We start from the raw sequence: 20,066 nt of genomic DNA on the forward strand, positions 1-20,066 counted from the left end.
CCAGTGATCCGGGGAACACAAGCACACAGGCTTAGCCCACTGAGCCACACAGGGACCCTGGAAGTACATGAAAGTTCACCATAGCAAATACCCTGAGCAAGGAACTGCCCACAAGCACAAGAAAAGTGCTGGGGCTGGGGGCTGGGGGCTGGGGGCTGGGGGGTCAACTGAATGTGTGAAAGTCATTAACATCTCTTTTGACTGGTAGTATGTGTGTGTTTGTGTGTGGGTTTGCATAGATCACATTTGAGGACCAAATTGCCCCCAAAGTGTAGTAAAACCTGAAATTTTCCTACTTTTGGGGACATTTTTTGAGGTCCCTATTTGGATAAACACTTTTAAAGCCTCTGGTCACAAATTTTTCTGAACACATACAAATCGAATTTCAATGAAAAAGTTGGCCAAAATTTCACATCTGTTCACGACTATACGCTCGGGTGGTGAACAAAAGCACTGGCAAAGTCTTGCATTTCTGAAAAGTTTCAATACGCAGAAAAAGGCTAGTCACATTAGAAACGCTATTTCGTGAAGTCTGGTCCACCATCTAAACGGCTAAACACACCAGAAGCCCCTGAAATAGAAGAAATCACAAGACAGAAAACACTTTAACATCCCTCCATCATAGAGCCGGACTCGCCATCAAAACTGTAAGCTCCTCTAAACCCAGCTTATTGTACCTTGATACCTTGTACGTTGCTTTGGATAAGTCTGCTAAATGCTTTAAATGTAAATATAAATATTGTATAGTGTAAAGCCATGTAGCAGAAATGACTTGGGGTCAGTAATCCAGGAGACATGGAGGTGTACAGTAAATATCCATTGTCTTCCCAACATCAGTCACTGAATGGTATTAAAAAAGCACTGGAGAGTTCAAAGCATACAATTCTCACAGTCTATCAGCACCACCAACATTCAGATGTAAATGAGCTTCAGATGTAAATGCACGCTGGCCGACCAGATCACCCCCCCTGGAAAGAAAATATCCCTATTCCCTTTTATTGTCCTTGGTGATTTTAACAGAGTGAATCTACACCAGGAACTTCCTAAACACAGACAGCATATCGACTGCCCCACCAGGGACAACATCACACTGGACCACTGTTACACCATTTTAAAAGATGCCTATCGCTCTGTCCCCCGGGCAGCTTTAGGACATTCTGATCACTGTATGGTCCATCTTATTCCAATTTACAGGCAACAGCTTAAACGTGCCAAGCCTGTAGTCAAAACTGTGAAGAAGTGGACCAATGCAGCAAAGCAGGAACTGCAAGACTGTTTTGACTGCACTAATTGGACTGTCTTTGAAGCTGCATCTGATAATCTGGATGAGCTGACAGACACTGTGACATCATACATCAGTTTTTGTGAAGATGTGTGTGTCCCGACCAAGACCTTCTGCACATACAACAACAATAAACCATGGTTCACTCCCAAACTGCAACATCTTCACCAGGCCAAGGAGGATGCCTACAGAAGTGGTGACAGGGCCCTGTACAGGCAGGCCAGGAACACGCTGACCAGGGAGATCAAAGTGGCAAAAAGAAGCTACTCTGAGAAGCTGAAAGAACGGTTCTCAGCCAATGACCCTGCATCAGTGTGGAGAGGCCTGCGAGATATCACCAGCAACAGACGACCCCTACCCCCCGCTGAAGCAAACAAAGACCTGGCAGACGAGCTGAACAACTTCTACTGCAGGTTTGAGATAAACAGATTCACACCCCCCATCCACCCCACTCCAGAGACAATAACCCTCATCACACCTCTCACCCCCCTATCCTCCCCCCTGGAACTCAGAATTCACGAAGCGGAAGTGAGCCGGCTGTTCCAGAAACAGAAAACCAAGAAGGCCCCGGGACCAAACGGTGTATCCCCCTCCTGCCTCAAAACCTGTGCTGATCAGCTGGCTCCCATCTTCACCCGCATCTTCAATAGATTTCTGGAGTTGTGTGTAGTTCCCTCCTGCTTCAAACGCTCCACCATTATCACGGTCCCCAAAAAACCCACCATTACAGGACTGAATGACTACAGACCTGTCGCCTTGACGTCTGTGGTCATGAAATCCTTTGAACGCCTGGTTTTAGCCCATCTAAAGGACATTACAGGACACCAGCTGTACCCCCTGCAGTTTGCCTATCGGGCAAACAGGTCGGTGGATGATGCAGTGAATATGGGGCTGCATTATATCCTGCAACATCTGGACCGTCCAGGAACTTATGCCAGGATCCTGTTTGTGGACTTTAGTTCGGCTAAACGAGCATAGATTTTAACGAGCAGTTAAAATCATTTCAGATCCATCACATCCTGGACACAATCTTCTCCAGCTACCCCCCTCTGGCAGACGCTACAGATCTGTTTACAAAAACTGTTTACACTATACCTCGCACCTTAAAATTGCACAGTGTTACTCACCTGTGTATATTTATAATATTTATAATTTTTCACATTTGTATTGTATGTGTGTTGTATTGTACTGTATTTGTACAGTATTTCTTGTATAGGGTATTTTGTTTTTATAGTGTCACTTATTGTAGAGCTGGGTGATATGGCCTAAAAATAAAATCTCAGATTTTTTCACAAAAAATCTGATTTCCGATTTCAATCGATTCTCCCCTCCCCTACACAAAATCAAACTACTTTATTTAGCTTTTTTTACTTTAGACCACACCTTTAGGGGCAGTGTGTGGCTCAGTGGGCTAAGCTGTGTGCTTGTAATCAGAAGGTCACTGGTTCAAGCCTATCCTCAGCATGTCTGCAGCTCCTTGAGCAAGGCCCCAACAGGTGGCCTTCACAGACAACTTATTCTTCAAAGATCAAGTTGAGGGAGGCATAAACACAATTTCCCCACGGGGATCAATAAAGTGTCAGTTATTATTGTGAACACTTTTAGAAAGGTTTCTCTATAGCTTATTTTAAAACTGGCAACAACACAATACACCCTCAAACTTATAAATAAAAGTAATAAGTAATATTGTAATAATAATAGAAAAAAAACATAATTTTATCATGTCAGCTTAGTATTAAGTAAATACTTTATGCCATTGGGTTTGACATATTATATTACAATTCCATATTACAGAAGTAGCAACACCTTTCTTTGGGCACGTGCCATCTTTTCCCCTGTCATTGCCATGTTGTTAGTGAATCTGCTACAGTGTTAATTTACCCATGAGGAATGGTGCATCGCATTAGTTCCGCATTTGGCGCTTGTGTGTAAAAAAAGTAATAAAATCGATTTCATGAAAACACATCGTCCTGAACTGTAAATTCGAATTAATCAATTAAATTGATTTATCGCCCAGCTCTAACTTATTGTTTGTGTATGAGAGAGTATCAAACTGTGGGAAACTAATTCCTTGTGTGCCCCAGCACACTTGGCGAATAAAAGCTGATTCTGATTCTGATTCTGATTGCTGCAGCAGGTGAGGATCATGAACTCCCAATCACCTACAAATTCTTTAATCAATCAACAGTTACAGTATCAACAATCAATGGCTGGACAGTTGATACAGGGACAATGATCACAACACACATCAGAACAGCCTTCCCAAAGCCAACAAACTGAACCCTATTGAAAATTTGTGGACTATGCTTAAAATAAAGCACTTTAAAACAAATCAATATACTGTAGGACCAAAGTGCTGTACAAAGGATAAATAAGAATAGACAATAAACAAACCAATAAAGCATATTAAAATAAAATAAAATAAGTAAATAAAATAAATTAAAAAGAAAAATGAGCTTTTTTAAGTCATAGCAAAGACCATTCAATCATTTAACCCTGTAAAAAGAAAAGTAAAGTTTTTGTAAAGACAGCGCCATCTAATGGTATCACCCTGCAAGTGAATGAATGGGCGGGTTTATAGTCAAATATAGGCCCACCCCTAGAAGAAGGGGGGCTCTACCTTTCGGATGGTAATTGGAAGGAACTTGGCTGGGATTTGGCTGCCAGCCAGACTGGAGGGGAAATTTTAAGTGGCTGGATCTGTATCAAAGTCAGCCACTGGAATCCCGCGTGGAAACGCATTCTGAGTATCCTTCATAACTGCTGCACGTCCGCTGCCTCTGTTCTGATGGCAGTGTGGTGTCTAAAAAATTAGAATATGAGTTTGAGTCAGACACCAGGTCCTGCCATCCTTTTGTCTGGGTGCTGTGTTCTGTTCCATTGAAAATGTAAGTTGGGCACATCCATTTGGGCACATCCATTTGGGCACATCCATTCGGGCACATCCATTCGGGCATATCCATTCTCCTTCCCAATTCCACAACTTTTGTGTATCTCAGTCATGATACGTGATTGTGAGCAGGAATGCAATCTCACAAAATACAAAAGCATAAGTGAAACATATATACTATAGAAACAAAAAAAGTATTGCTTTTTGTTCTATAAGAGCAGAGATGAATGATGGGGATTTGAGTAAATGATCCCCAAAAAGGTCGATCCCAGTTCTCTGGGGGGTCATCTTTACTGTCCCATAGTTTACTATCCCAAGCTTACTGTGTCATAGTGGGGGCTTCTGTGAATGCATTATCACAATTCATGGATCTGGATATGAAAAAGATATCCACAAATCTTAAAATTTATAGTAATTATTTATATAGAATACTTATGGAAACTATTAATTGTTGCATTTTTAATGGAGTGAGTCCTATTATTATTTAAAAAGACATCTGTATTATATAGGTGCACTTGTTTGATGCAAATAATGTTTTGAAATGTCCAAGATCACAGCAAATACATTTTAAAATGCAGCTTTAACATAATCAGTGATTTGGCAAACAGTAATTTAAGTGTTACATGAATGAAATGTCAGTCATTTGTCGCAAGCATTTTCCATGCAAAGCAGTGATTATTAATCAAAAAATACATCCCGGTAATTCAAAATGAGAGTGAAGAAATATTTAATTACACCGTTTTTGACACAAATGAAATGTTCTAAAAGCATATGCCTGTATTTACTTGAATATGAATATTCTGTGAATTAAGCGGAGTAATAGTGTCATGGTAACACAAAAGGCACCTTGGAGCTGCATGCACCGGCTCTGCAGAAGCGCAGTGTATTACATCCTTTGCAAATTTACTATTCATAAACTCCCCAGTCATGCCCTAAACAACGGCGAATTAATCTTTGCATCACAGCATAAAATCCTTTTGAAGAGTAATTTCAATGAGACGTGAATTGATATTAAATCACCCACATGGATACCTACTAAGCCAGATTCTGAACTTGACACATGAGAACGTTAAGGTTTAACTTTTTCTCATTATGTTAAAAATCTAGCTTTAATATCTGCTTATTGCACTATCAGCCTTGGAGATTGTATGCAGGTAATTACTTTCTTGTCTATAGTGGCTGTATCGGCACAGTACTTGTGGAAGTGGAACAACACTGATCTTAATGAAGTGCAGATGTGGCTGAGTTGGTTTCATGGTCGAGCTCGAAGCAGTGCTCCAGGTCCCAGGTGGAGTGCTCCTCTGCGGTTTATCACTAGGCCTCTGCCTTAGGAACCCTTTCCATTAGATGCACCTAAGTAGGTTCATTGGATCTGAGTGGCCCTATACTCCTAATATTACAACTGGATAATAATAATAATAATAATACAAATTGCAATATACCATGACTGCATAACATAACCCTTAACTGGAGACGTCCATACTGGAGACAAGTGGAGCGTCTAACCCACCTGCCCTTCCATGAAGACCACCAAAGACTGAGAGTAATCACAAATATAATTTTTACCTCAGGCACATTTTTTTTTACAGAATGGTTAATTATGTAACAAACAGCTTTCTACAGTAAAAAAAGAAAACAAAAAAGAACAAGGCAGATAATCCTATCAGTGTAGCATTGCTCGGTCGAAGTCTCATTGATTGACTCATTGACAGGCAATATGTTGCTATGCTGACTGACCATGTGACCACTTTGATTGATGGGAAACAGGAGCCCTCAGCTCTCACCTCAGGGGTGAAGAATAGGCCCCCACGCCTGAACCGTATGAGACTGGGTACATTCCAGAAACATCCACTTGCTGTGTGATCCCACCTCAGGCTCGACGCTTCCTTATTGTACCATTATGTGCTGGGAAGAAAAAGGCAATTTCTCATACTAATATGAAATATGCATATATTTACATCGCAGAGGAAAAAATATATTGAATCTGGGAGAATTAAATTTACATGTCAAAGCTGGAGGTTAGAACTGATTAAAATGTGTTATATTCCCGGCAGGATAGGCAGCAATTATTTGTTTGTGAGGATAAGTCATAAACTTCAAACATGAAAACTGGTTAATGAAAAAACCAAGAAAGAGAGGAAAAAAAGATTAGAGTAGATTTTTTCCTTTAATTACACGATTATTTTAATAAGAAAAGGTTTTTGCATTCCTCCCAAGAGGACTACTGTTTTGTTAATTTATTGATTTTCATTTTTTAAATCCCCCTGCTCAGCAGATACGTGCTTCGATGTTCATTGATTTGTTGATTTTATTCTGCATCCTGCAATGTACGAGTACGCCCAGGGTTCTGTGCTGACCACACAGAGATTGCAGAAAGGACAGGGTGAATGGGGTTCAGGTCTTCTTCACTCTCTTATGTCACGTTGCAATTCCGTTAAGAAGGTACTCACGGTTTCCAGTGTCTGGTATGGAGAACATCGCTTTCATCTTGCCTGTATAATTACCAGGCTAACAATCTGTGCTGTCTGCTAGTTACCTGTAGCGGATTATCTTTCAGGCTTATTAGCGTTCGATCATTCGGAAAGGTTCACAAAAGCTCAGAAACCTGTGCCCGGGGTGATGCAGCAGTAGCAGCAGAGTTCACACAGGGACCGGGTGGGATTCTTGCACTGGAAAAATGTGGTGCTGACACTCTCCCTGGGTGGTGGGATGGGGGTTGTCACCGGCCGCAGGCCCGTGGCTGGAGATCGCGCCTCTCCCCCCGAAACAGCCGTCTCTCCAGCACAGGGCGCCAGGCCTCCGGAGGCTGTCCAGGGTGGCCAACACACTACTGCTGTCATTTTCCTTTCAATTGGACTCATGCTCACACCGTTTTTTGTTTTTTTTTACCCGGACTTTGAATCAGGTCGGTCAAGCTAGAGTCCTTTGAGTGAGTAAATCTGAATATCTGTTGTCATGGGGAGGGCACAGCCGGACATGTGACACATACATATCCATACAGGAGTGTGTGTACTGGCAGGCATATGAACACACAAGCAGATCCATATTCAGAGACTGTCCCACATTTCATATGGACACGCCCTCATCGCCAGGGTGACCAGCTGGCCTTTTGACAGCATTTCTGCAGTGCATCTGTTGTCAGGGGCTCGGGTCCATTCCCATGCAGTGGGCCTCTTCCAATCTGTATTCATGTTCAGCGAGAGCGCTCTTGACCCCAAGCTTGCGTGATGCCTGCACTCCTGGCATGATCAAAATATTTGTCACTTAGTCTGGACTCAAGCCAAGATCAGAGAGCAATGTCAGCACGGAAACTCCTGTGAACTCGGCTGTTTACGGGCATTTTGATGGTCCTGCACGATGCTGAATGGCTGTGCACTGACCGCCGGCTGCTAAAATTACCCTTCCGTCACATCAGAGCACCCTGTTTCTCAGCCGCTAAAACTTTTATGCATTTGTTTACCTGACATATATTGATGCAAAGCGACCTTACTTAACCACTTATCTAGCTGTAGAGCGTAGCCTGAAGATCCAACAGATTCAGTTCTCTTGGCATTTAAAGGTGCATTGATGGGACCTCCAGTTATTTTAAGCATTTTGGCACCTGCCATGTGTTGGTGTTACAGTGTTACCCACGTCTTTGTGGGCTGGAGCCCGGCCAAATGGGGGTCAGGACTTTTGGGTTCTACACAAACATATGCACAAAATCGCCCATTTAAAAATCATGGTGATCAACAACAAAACCCCAAATGACAAACCATTTTTACCTTGTGGTACATTTTGACACCTCAATCCTTCACAAATACACCCCCACCCACCCCCAGACCACACCCAGCTCACACCAAATAAATCCATGGTATAACCAGAGTGGTCCCAAATCCGGCCCTGTGCGGTTATACTGACTCCCATTGGTTTTTACGCAGAAACAGCCCTCTCAGATTTTTCATATCTACAGATGCGGAAATCAACAGCTGAAAACTTAAAAAAAAAGTCAACCTCAGACTCCCCGCAGCCTGCATAAGTATTAACAGTGCAATTAGACAGTGTAATTTTGAGGTGTAAAATGAGGATTAACGCTGCACAAAGCATGACACGGTCAAGCGCAGGGTAACACTGTGCACATGTTTGTGTCAATAAACATCAGAGTTTGACAAGAACATCAATAAATAGAAATAGAGCAGATCAACAAACTCCATGTGGAAATGTGACTTTGAGCCTCAAGGTATAAAATATACCACAGAAATACAAATATTTTTGCATCATAATATTGTTTTCAGATTTAGAATAATATTCTATGGATCATTTGGTTCTGTGTCCGCTTTGGTTTCTGCCTGTTTGTTTTTTCCTTTTTTTTAATGCTCTCTTGTGCCCAAACAGACATATGTCACCGACAGCATGTGACGATGTGCGCTTTAATGTGGCATCTGGCAAATCTGAAATACCAGCGGACTTTAAATGTCAGGGGAAGCTACTTGACCAGTGAGGAGCACGATCCACTTGCTCGCCTGTGGCAGCCCCCGCGTTGGACCACTGACCGCCGGCACTAAAGCCTGTACACAGCAAAGCACACGCTTTTCCTGCTTTCTCCATGCCATTCCCCTTGGCCCATAGACAGATGTTTTTGGAGACTCTCATTTCTGAAAATAATCATTTTCGAATCTGTTTAGCTGCTTGCAGAGAACTCCAATTAAAATCTTACATATCTTGCAATTTTCCCTACTTATGAAGTTCAATGTATTTTTGACTGAAGCAAGTGAGCGAGGCCTATTCAGCACGTGAAGCACATCTCACACCTCACAAGTCCCCACAAGCCCTGCTGGCAGTTTACCTGGTTAAAATCAGCTGCTGTGGTAAGAGATGCATACCCCCCCCCAGTCTGTGACAGTTTGGGTCACAATGCATTATTAAGGTGATTAACAGTTACTACTAACCAGGCAACTAAACCTGGCTTTACTTAAACCTGTAGTTGTAAATCCATAACATGATGAAAAGTGGCACCAACATAACGTTCTTTGAATGAAGGCATCTGCTTGGCAACCTATTAATAATGGAATGAATCAGCATGTTTCCTTCGATTAACTAAATCACTTTCATTAGATCAGCCACTCTCAGAACAAAAACACATCTCAAAAGGGAAACAGGTGACCTAACTCCTGCCATGATCACCTAATGTGCATGAGGGCAGGTGACAGCACGGGTCAAACTAAAGATTCATGTGATTGGTGGGTGGAAACTTACCCTTTTGGTGCCGCAGTAGGAAATACACCCACAACATTCTCTTCCTGTGCAATTTTTCAAAATGATTTGGTTTAGAAAACACACTAGGTTAGTGATTTCATTTCCAGGTCAAAGACATACAAGTGCTGTTATAAAGAGTGGTTATTTCATTAGAGGAGAAAATGCGCTGGCCTTGCCGGTGGGGAGAGTCAGGCCTGCAAATGGCTTTATGTACGGTCGACCTTTTGCACTGCGAGCCGCATATTAAGGCAGCGAGGCCATATTAAAGCTGACAGGACCGGCAGTGGTAATTTTCCTTTTGTTTTTCAGTGACAGCTGGAGATGGGCATGGTGAAATATTTGGTGTAAACATAGTATGCAGTGCACTGATTATACAGACCGACAGAGGACGACCGCCTGCCAACAGTGAATGCTGCTTTTGGGATAGTCAGCACTGGAATTCCAGTGGCATCAGGTAGAACAACAAAATCCAAAGCAAACCATACAGCAATAATCCATCCATTTTCCTTCCATCCATTGATCACTTAACCGTTACAGTTTTGTTGTGGTCGAGATCCAGTTCTAAACAAACCCTGGATGGGCTGCTACTTTATTGCATGACGCACAGTCCTACCTCTTAGTATCACCAATCCCCCCAACCTCTTGTTTTCTGACTGTGGGCAGAAACCAAAGTAGACAGAGCAATCCTAGTCTCACGTGATAAGGACATGCAATCTCCGCACTTACAGATCTGGTTTTGAAATGGAAACATGTCCACAACCAGGAACTTCTGAGGTCAAAGCTGTTAGCCCTCCCTAGGGGGGTTGTGGGGCACGCGCCACGAGAACGTTTTTTAAGACTACATTGTAAATTAACATCTTACAACTTGTGTTAATGCTTCATTACGCTGACATTTAATTGCCTGATCAGCAATCAAGGATGTGACCTCACTATCCTCAATGGTAGATAGCGGCATTAATGGAAACCCCACCCTGGATGTCTGAGGCAACAGTGAGTCCACCATTAACACCCTTAATAATACTAATAGCAATGATAATAATCATGGTCATGACTCAGTAGTCAGCACTGTTGTCTGATACCTCCAGTGTTAGGGGTTTAAATTCCAGCTCTTCTTTCGGCATGTTCATCGGCATGGGCTTCTCCACAGTCCAAGGACATGCTGTTAGGCTAAATGGTTTCTAAGATGCTTGTAGCATGTGTGTGCGTGTGTGTGTGTGTGTGTGTGTGTGTGTGTGCGCGCCCCGTGATGGACTGACAGCCTCTGCAGGTTGTGCCCCTGCCTTGGGCCCCAGGCTGGGACAGGCTCCAGCCCCCCCTGAAACTCTGCCCAAGATTGGTGGTTGGAAGATGAATGGATGATAATAATGGTGATAATGAAGACAAATGAGAGGTGACCTGGATTTTGCATGGAGGGGAATGTACAGGCATCAAGTGGCACATGTTGGGATCTGGGAAGGGTTGGAGCTGTAGTCTCATCTGGGTGGAGAGCTTCATGAAGCAGCTGCTGGTCTGAATGTGGCAGCTGAGATGGAGCTCAGACGAAGGCTCCAGACTTCAAAACTCCTTCTTCTGTGGGTATAATTACCAGGGGCAAAACCAACTTTATCTCCTGAGACTGAATATAGTGCTGATTTCTTTTCCTACCGTTTGAAGGGAACCAAAGAGAGGGAAGAAAAACGAGGAGAGAGGAAGGGAAATTACAATTAGCAATGCAGGCGATGATTAATATCAGCAGAGAGAGAGAGGGTTTGGGCGCACCACGCTCGGCACCCTGGCAGGCATCAAAAGCCAGTGCTGAAGGCCGTGGTTATTCATCTCCGTGGTGCATTAGAACGGTGACTGTTAGCAGGGATAAATAATGGAAGGACTTGGCATCACCAGCGTAGCAGGGAACCACAGAATTGATTCACTCACTCTTTCTCTTTACCTTCCGCTCACTGGCACTCATTCAAAAACGGAGTAAATATATAAAGCACTCAAAACTAATTAATGATTACAGGATGTGGAGGGGGGGGGGGGGGGTTACCATACAAGCACTAAATTCCTCTTAATTTAACTTGAACACCTGAATTAATTAGGGGGAAGCCGTGAGGTCAAAAAGGCAGATGGTTTTGAGGATTCGTTCAGTAGAGACTGAATTCATCGTGGAAGTGGAGGGATGTTTAACTGTGATGTGGGGACTGGTGATGAGGTGCAGATACAGATGAGGCACACTTACCGTGCAATAAAGACAGTCCCAAACTGCACTGCTTCCGACTGACTGTGTAGCCATAACAACCAGCTTTTAAGGGAACTAGGGAAATGTATCTTCTTATTATTGGTAATAGTTCAGATACCAATCATATCTAATTATTAAATTATGTTTTGCCATACTCAATCAGAGAGACGTGTTTCAAAATGATTTTATTAAAATACCTGCAGTTTATATAAGATGTTAGAAAATTAATCCCAAAACCAGTAACAGCCTCCACCCCATTGCATCATTTTGACCTTGAGAAACACAAAAGGTGCTTATGTGTCACCAAGGAAAGCAGTGAGGTGAATGTGAGACCGAGGAGAGATTTCACAGGGCCTTGATGGTGTTTTCATTAGGCAGCAGTACTGATTGTTACTTTACCGAAACACAATGTTTTTATATGTTTATAAATGAATAAACAAACAGGGTCATTATGTTTATCTTTGTCCTCAGTTTCCTTTGTGCCTTTTCATAGTAGAACTGTGAACATCCTCTTGCAAAGGCGTCACATTCAGCTGACGTAGATGTAGATATATTTGGGATGGATGAGGTCTCATCACCTAAGCCCTATGTGGATCTCCTGTCTTATCTGAAATTTCCCCATATCCACACCTCTCACTCTTTAAAAGGGAGAGATCACAGCTCTTCCACAGCCACATTATCAGCAAAATGTTCATTTTTGAGAGATAATTTGGTATAATTGCAAACTGATTCCAACTTAAGATTGGCAGAATAGCAATTGCTATAGCACTTCTCATACACACAAAAAATCTAACAATTTCATCAGTGTTACTTATGGGGCATATTTACATTGACCAGTGTATGTTCTTCCCATTTCTTTCTATCAGTCTTGCTACTTTTACAACTGATTGATTGCTCAATTCAGTTAGATAAGAACCCAATTTAAGAACAGATCAGAATCAGGAAGACCTTCTCACCAATCATTTTTCAGGACAGATCGTGCCAGAATGGCCTTCCCACCAATCATTTTGAGACAATACCATACCAGGAAGCCTTGCCTACCAATCCCTGTCAGGAACAATCCCTCCATTACTGGCACTGGAGTAAGCAACATGCCAATAAACTTAAAAGTACAAGTTTGTCACAAGCTGGGTCATGAGTGTACGCAAATATTCAACCCTACTCTTACGCTCACCATACTTCCCTGTCAAAGAATGCATGTTGTCTTTTACTTTCATTAATCTGTTTTCTTATTTATCTATTTACAGTCTGTGTCGACTGGATTCATGCAGCTGTATTCATTTAAAGAATGACTCACTCTAAATCTTTCAATGTCAATGTATGCAAACGTCTACAATATAAACATTATATTTTAATAATTTTTAATAAATTCAACGATCAGCCCAAAGGTATAAATACCTAATGAATTTATCAAAAACAAATTTAACTAAGGCTGGCAACCCTGATCTGGTTGAACTGTACAATAGATGAACAGAAATTTCATAAAGGAAAAATACTGGGTTTGATTAAACAAATACACATAAAGTAAAACCCTGGGCAAGAAAGAAAGATAAACTAAATTGGCAGATTGCATTTGCAGGGTTCTTGGCTAGCTGAGAGGAATGTCTCTGTCATGGAGACGATTTTATATGTTTTTAAGGGTCAAAAAAAAAAAAGATCTGAGATCTCTTTTGAGCAGAAGCTACAGGCAGTTGTATCATTGCCATGATAGTGCTGCCTGAGTTTAGGATGAGCTCCCGTGAAGCCTGTGCCTTTGTAATGAATCTCAGGGGGGTTGGGAGGCTGAGCACTATGTCTGCGGTAGCCTTTGCCTGCATCTCTGACAGACTTCTCCAGTAATGATGTTCGCCTAGTTCAAACCTGACCTGCACAAATTGTATGGTTGTCTCCTCTCCTTCACTCCCTCTCTCCCTCTCTCGCTTTGTCTTCCTGTGCTCCCACTGCCTCCTCCTCGCCTCCGCACGTATAAAACCGCTGTTGCCGCCACTGCCTCTGCGTGACACGCAATCGGCAGCGGGGCCTTGTGGCGCCCCATGAGATTCGCGTGCGCCGTATCCGGAAGCGCCGACCAAAGCACTATGGGAGCCGAAAATAAACGTTGCCCGGACAAGTTAATCTGACAGTTTATCGCTGACATGGAGGGGTGCTCCAAAGCGAGCTAGCACGATAGAGGTGCTGCGCGCAGAGGGTCGGATCGCTTACCATACAGATGGCGTAGAGCTAGGCCAAACAGATCTGCCATGAGAAGAATATTAATCACGCACAAATAAATACATTTATTTACTGCCGACTCGAAGGAAATGCCGGACTGGCTGGGGAAACAGAACGAGCAAGAGACGGGCTGTGCAGATGGTTAAGCGACGGGCCGGCCAGCCTGGGATGTATGATTTAGGCACTGTTTAACGCTGTACAAACATTGAGTCTCTTATCAACAAAAAACGGCAACCAAGTGAATAGTGTGTTTGTAACTAAATGAATCTGATAGAGTGTTTTTCAGGGAAGTGTGGAACTAGAACCGTAGATGGCTTTTTTATTGAGGCAGGAAATAAATAGCTGTTTTAAGGAATGTTGCTAATAATCTGTCAGGGGTTTGACTTGATTCATGAAAGGCCCTCCTTGATTATTTAGAAAATAAAACCCCTCTCTCAGGGGCTCCTCACACCGTCAGTTTGTTTATTTTTTTTAAAGAAGTCTTTTCCTCATGTCACTGGTTTCAGGAAAGAAAAAAAACATTCTCCTCTGATGGTTGTTTGAAGCTTGTGCCTATGGCAGCCCCATTCTATTGGTTGTTTCATCAGAGCCCTTGTCATAGGTCGGTTAATTACAGCCTTCCCCATTGATTATTTCACTAGACCCCCCCCTCCCCAATTGGGTGCTTCATTATGGCCTTCCCCATTGATTATTTCATTAGAGCCCTCCTCATTGGTTGTTTCATTAGAGCCCTCCTCATTGATTGTTTCATTAGAGCCCTCCTCATTGGTTGTTTATTTAGAGCCCTCCTCATTGGTTGTTTCATTAGAGCCCTCCTCATTGGTTGTTTCATTAGAGAAAACCCCATTGTTGCTTATTCATCCACCAATTTTATGCACCCGCTTGTCCTTTGCAGGGTCCTGAGGCAATCCCAGAAGCTACAGGCACAAGGCAGAGAACAACCCAGGATAGGCCACCAACCAGCAATTAACCATAACATGTTTTTGGACTGTGGGGGGGAACCAGAGTACCCCCATCCCCCAACAGCATGGGTAAAACATGGAGCAGGGGTGGAGATTCAAATGGTGGTCCTAGGTGTGTGAACAGGCAACTTTGCTAACCACCACACTACCCACCTGTCACTTATGACCCAGATCTGAAATGTTGTGTCATTCACCAGACAGGGGTAGGTTTAGGTTAGGCCTGCTGCAATGCCGCAATATGGATTCTGTATCTGGTATTACCTCTTCACCATTGTGCCTCCATTGTCTATAAACAAACAGACATGCATATGTGAAAGACCAGGGCACCACTACACACCAGGGCACCATTACACACCACTACACACCAGGGCACCACTACACACCAGGGCACCATTACACACCACTACACACCAGGGCACCACTACACACCAGGGCACCATTACACACCACTACACACCAGGGCACCATTACACACCACTACACACCAGGGCACCACTACACACTAGGGCACCACTACACACCACTACACACTAGGAACAATGCATACATGGAACAAACAGACATGCATATGTGAAAGACCAGGGCACCACTACACACCAGGGCACCATTACACACCACTACACACCATTACACACCACTACACACCAGGGCACCACTACACACCAGGGCACCATTACACACCACTACACACCAGGGCACCATTACACACCACTACACACCAGGGCACCACTACACACTAGGGCACCACTACACACCACTACACACTAGGGCACCACTACGCACCACTACACACCAGGGCACCACTACACACCAGGGCACCATTACACACCAGGGCACCACTACACACCAGGGCACCATTACACACCACTACACACCAGGGCACCACTACACACCACTACACACCAGGGCACCATTACACACCACTACACACCAGGGCACCACTACACACCAGGGCACCATTACACACCACTACACACCAGGGCACCACTACACACCAGGGCACCATTACACACCACTACACACCAGGGCACCATTACACACCACTACACACCAGGGCACCACTACACACTAGGGCACCACTACACACCACTACACACTAGGGCACCATGCCACTTTATAGGTGTGGAACCTCCAAATATTTCTTGCTCTATGAGGAGAGGTAGGGAAATTATACAAGCCTGTTACACAGAGTCTGTTAAAGCCTTCCTTGCAATTAAAAATCCAAAGAAACACATGGACTCATAGAAAGCTGCCACCTTGTAATATTTGTCAGACTAGGAAGGACCAGCGTAAAGGTACAGGACCAGGAGGAGCTCAGGATGAATCATGCTTCGTTATGTCTGTCCAAAGTGCGCCGCTCATTCTGCTCTTCACGGTGATCTCTGCTGCTGCTTCCTTTCATCCGGCCGAAGCTCAGACAGGGAGCACAGCATGCCGGCCATCGTCCTGAGCACGCTGCCCTGGTTAAAGGTCTCGTTGCTGAGCTTTCAGCAGCTTGTCAGCTCGTGGCCATGGATGCAGCAGCTGTCCTTCTCTCTCTCTCGAAAGGTTAAGGCGCTTTAGAGGGCCCGCCGGAACCCACGCCACTGCACCTCCTCCTGCCCTCCCTCAGGGGAGGGGGGCAGAGGGAACTGGAAAAAGTGCTGATGAGGTCACTTATCACAGAAGTCCATGCAAATGTGAACCAATTATTATTTAGGAAAAGAAAAAAATCCAATCATCCATCTTTTGTGCTGAAGTGGCTGGATTTGTTTAGCTTTCCCGCTTGCTCACATCACATGTGTGATTATGTTCTCCTCTGCTTTATTCTTTATGAGGGAGCCTCCCCAGAGAGATTAGAAGTTACTTCCAGAATGAAAGATTGCTCTGGGGTGGCCTTTTATAAACACGAAGAAGGAAGCAGGTAGCACACTGGTTAATGAAATTGACTTGTGCCCAAATTGTTGCCAATTTATGTCTCAGGAAGAGCCCATGCTAATGCACCCCTGAGCTTTGAACTTAAATAGTTTTTGTAGAATATCTGAAGAAAAATACGGTAAAAAAAAAAAAAAAAAATCTGCACATCTTCTGATAAAAATACCCACAAAACAAGGACACAGAGAATATCCTTGGCTTGATAATACATATTTAAGTGGAGGGGGAAAAAATGAAGTGGTGAAATGTCATGATACACGAGGGAATGATCATCTTAATGAAGAGCAGCGAGACAGACAGAGGAGCTGTGGAAATTCACCCGAGGCTGCGCACTTGTTTTGCTGATGTAAGCGCCAATTAAACAAGGCCCAGCATATCATTCCTCAGCTGATGGTCCCTCTTCTGTCTGAAGTAAGAACCTTATTCTAACACTATCGTCATGGAAGAATCAACCAGACTTCGTCTAGTTGTAGACGGGAGATGGTGATTAACACATGTAACACAGGAGGTGTGAACATCTTCTGGAGGTGGAGATGTGATTGCTTGAGTGAAGCTATTTTCATAGTGCATCTTCCAGCTTCTGGCTGCACCTAATTGCATGCTGTGGGCCCACTTTGAGATCGGCATCAAAGCTTTATCTAAGCAGGCAGTAGCAAACAGCTACACACTCAAGGTGCTGAATTCTGAAACCAAAGGCAGCCACTTGTGGCTCCAGTATTGGGGCTAGCTATCGAATTTGAATTACTTAAGAAAAAGCAAAATTGCTTCAGCGAAATATCGAGCTATGGAAGTGGATAAAGATTTAAACGATGGAAGTCAAATTAGATGAAAGTTTGCACTAACCAAGCTAAATTAAATCTATCGACCAGGATGAAATAACTTAGCTGCCCCCCACCAGCTGTGGCAGTAATCGTGACTCACTTCCCTCAGGGCTACAGTGGGCCACCTTGCCGCAGTAGACTGCCCCCCCCACCCACACACACACACACACACACACACACACACACAGACACTCTGTGTAGTCTGAACAACACAACTTACAGATACGGAAATGGCTGCAATATCAATCTCCCTGCTGGCAAAATGCGAGGGGGTGACTTTACCCAGCCAAAGGTTCCTTTTCATCTCAGGTGTCAATACTCCACCTTGTAGGTCATGAATCATGCCGCAGTCAATGTTTATCGCTCAGGGCCCTTGTACCCTCACTGTACCTTTTGAAAAATGTGGCAATTTTCTCCATGGTAGCTAAACCATGCCAAAAAAATCTTGACCTTATTTTATCTTTTTGGATCAGCATCAGTCTGATTTTATGGCAATATACTGACTTCACCTTGATTTTAACAATTACATTATCCATATGATCTGCTGAAGCAAAGATTACTGAAGATAGAATGTGCTCCTGAACCCTGAAAAAAGCGACCCTCCCAGTGGGCTAAGCCTCTGTGCCTGTCATCAGAAGGGTGCCGTTTTAGGCCTCAGCACATGTCTGCGGGCCCTTAAGCAAGGCCCTACCTCCAACTCCAGGGCTGCTGCAAGGGATTCCCTCAATAGCATTAATAAAGTGCTCTCTCTCACTCAAAATGTAGTTATAAACACCAACCAGAATGATTTTCCCAGACCTTGAACTGGCAATGTTTTGGATATAGGTCCAATTGAACCCACCATATTTAGCCCGATGCACCTGTAATCCCAAAGGCCCTTTCCCCTCCATAATGTGGATCTGAAATGATTCTAATCAAAATGAAGCACTAGCTGCATATTGCCTTTCCTGCCATTTTATGTAGACTCCGCGGCCCTGGGAAAACAGACGCCCATATCCTCTTCCTTTTGGCAGATGGTGTTGTGATGTCTTTGTTTTTGTTGAACGTGGAACGTCCCTTGATGTCACCTGAGAACCTGAGAGATGCTGCCTGCAGTATGCTGTCATCACTGTCCTCAGAAATGTCTAGCTGTGGAGCCTCCTGGAAGGAGGATCTGAGCTTGCTGTGGGGTCAGCCTCTGCTTCCCTGCTGTGAGGCTTGTGTCCCTCTGTTTCATTCACTTTCTCATTAGTGGGGCTGATATTTCAACTGAGCGATCATCCAAACAATGTATCCATGATTTTTTTTTTTGGAAGAGATAATAAAAGCCTGGATGGCTATTATTTGAGTAGCATGTAGAACAATCATCCTTATTCATCCAGTAAAATTAAAAAACCTAATTGAGCATCAACCAGGTGACCCGAGATACTGATTCTAAAGACCAGATGATCCAAGATACTGTTTCTGAGAAAAAGTCTTATCAAGGATGAGTGAGATATTGAAGATGGTGGGCTGGTCTGCCACCCGGACCCTCCCCAATGGCAGACACTGACCGACAGCTTTCACTGCATCTGTTCCTGAGTTCATCTTGCTGGGAGCTGGGGGAGTCAGATATGATCATCTCAGCATTAGGTCACATCGCCTGCTCTTGGGTCTCCTGCAATTGGCTGCTGTGATCCTGGGGTTTGTTTAAATGTGTGACTCTCCCTCCTAGCAAGCTGACTCTTCCTGCTATTAATATGTATGCAGTCATCAACTCATCTCCCCTTAAATATTTATAGTTGTTTAATTTTTATGCTATGATTGAGCAAGTGCAAACAGCCCTCTTCTCCTAGTTTATTAATGGTGAAGAGAGCACCAAAGGTCTCATTTTGAGGCATGACTTCTATATGTCATACAGTTAATCAGTCTCAGCTTTGCAAGTAAACCATGCAGCCATATAATAGGAAACTCAGCTTCTCAGTAATATTGAAAATAGATAGCATGGCAGACTACAGCGTAACATTCATATGTTTGCAAACCTCTTTTGAAGGCAAATTATTTTATATGGGCAAAAATAGATGATAAAAAGGATGCAAAAAAGTATTAAAGTTATGTTCATAGCCATAGAACTAATAAGCATTAAGGATGTAAAGACAAGCATAGATAGTAGTACTGGGATAGATCCTGATAAGGTTCAAATGTTGACTGACAAGTGCTGTTGCATGTATTTGTGCAAGATGCAACCAGCAGAGGCCAGAAATGGCATTTGCTGTGAGTCCAGTGACATCATTACCATTTCTAAAGAAGACCATCTGGACGACGTGAGGATAAATAAATAACTGGGCGAGAGGAAACGTCCTTGGAGTGAGACGGGCATGCACAGAGTGCAACAGGGTGACGGCTGACAGAAAAGGTGGCGACTCTGTGCGAATAAAAAGGCAGGCGAGTGTGGACTCGACACGGCTAAGCAGCGGGTGACATATGACACAGGAAGAAAACAGGAAGAGGGAGAGGTGACATCTGGCTCCCCCCCCCCACCCTCTCGTTCTGCAGCCTCAGCTCCTCGGCGCCC

Source organism: Paramormyrops kingsleyae, chromosome 12 (assembly GCF_048594095.1).
Source record: "Paramormyrops kingsleyae isolate MSU_618 chromosome 12, PKINGS_0.4, whole genome shotgun sequence".
NCBI classification, from domain to species: Eukaryota; Metazoa; Chordata; class Actinopteri; order Osteoglossiformes; family Mormyridae; genus Paramormyrops; species Paramormyrops kingsleyae.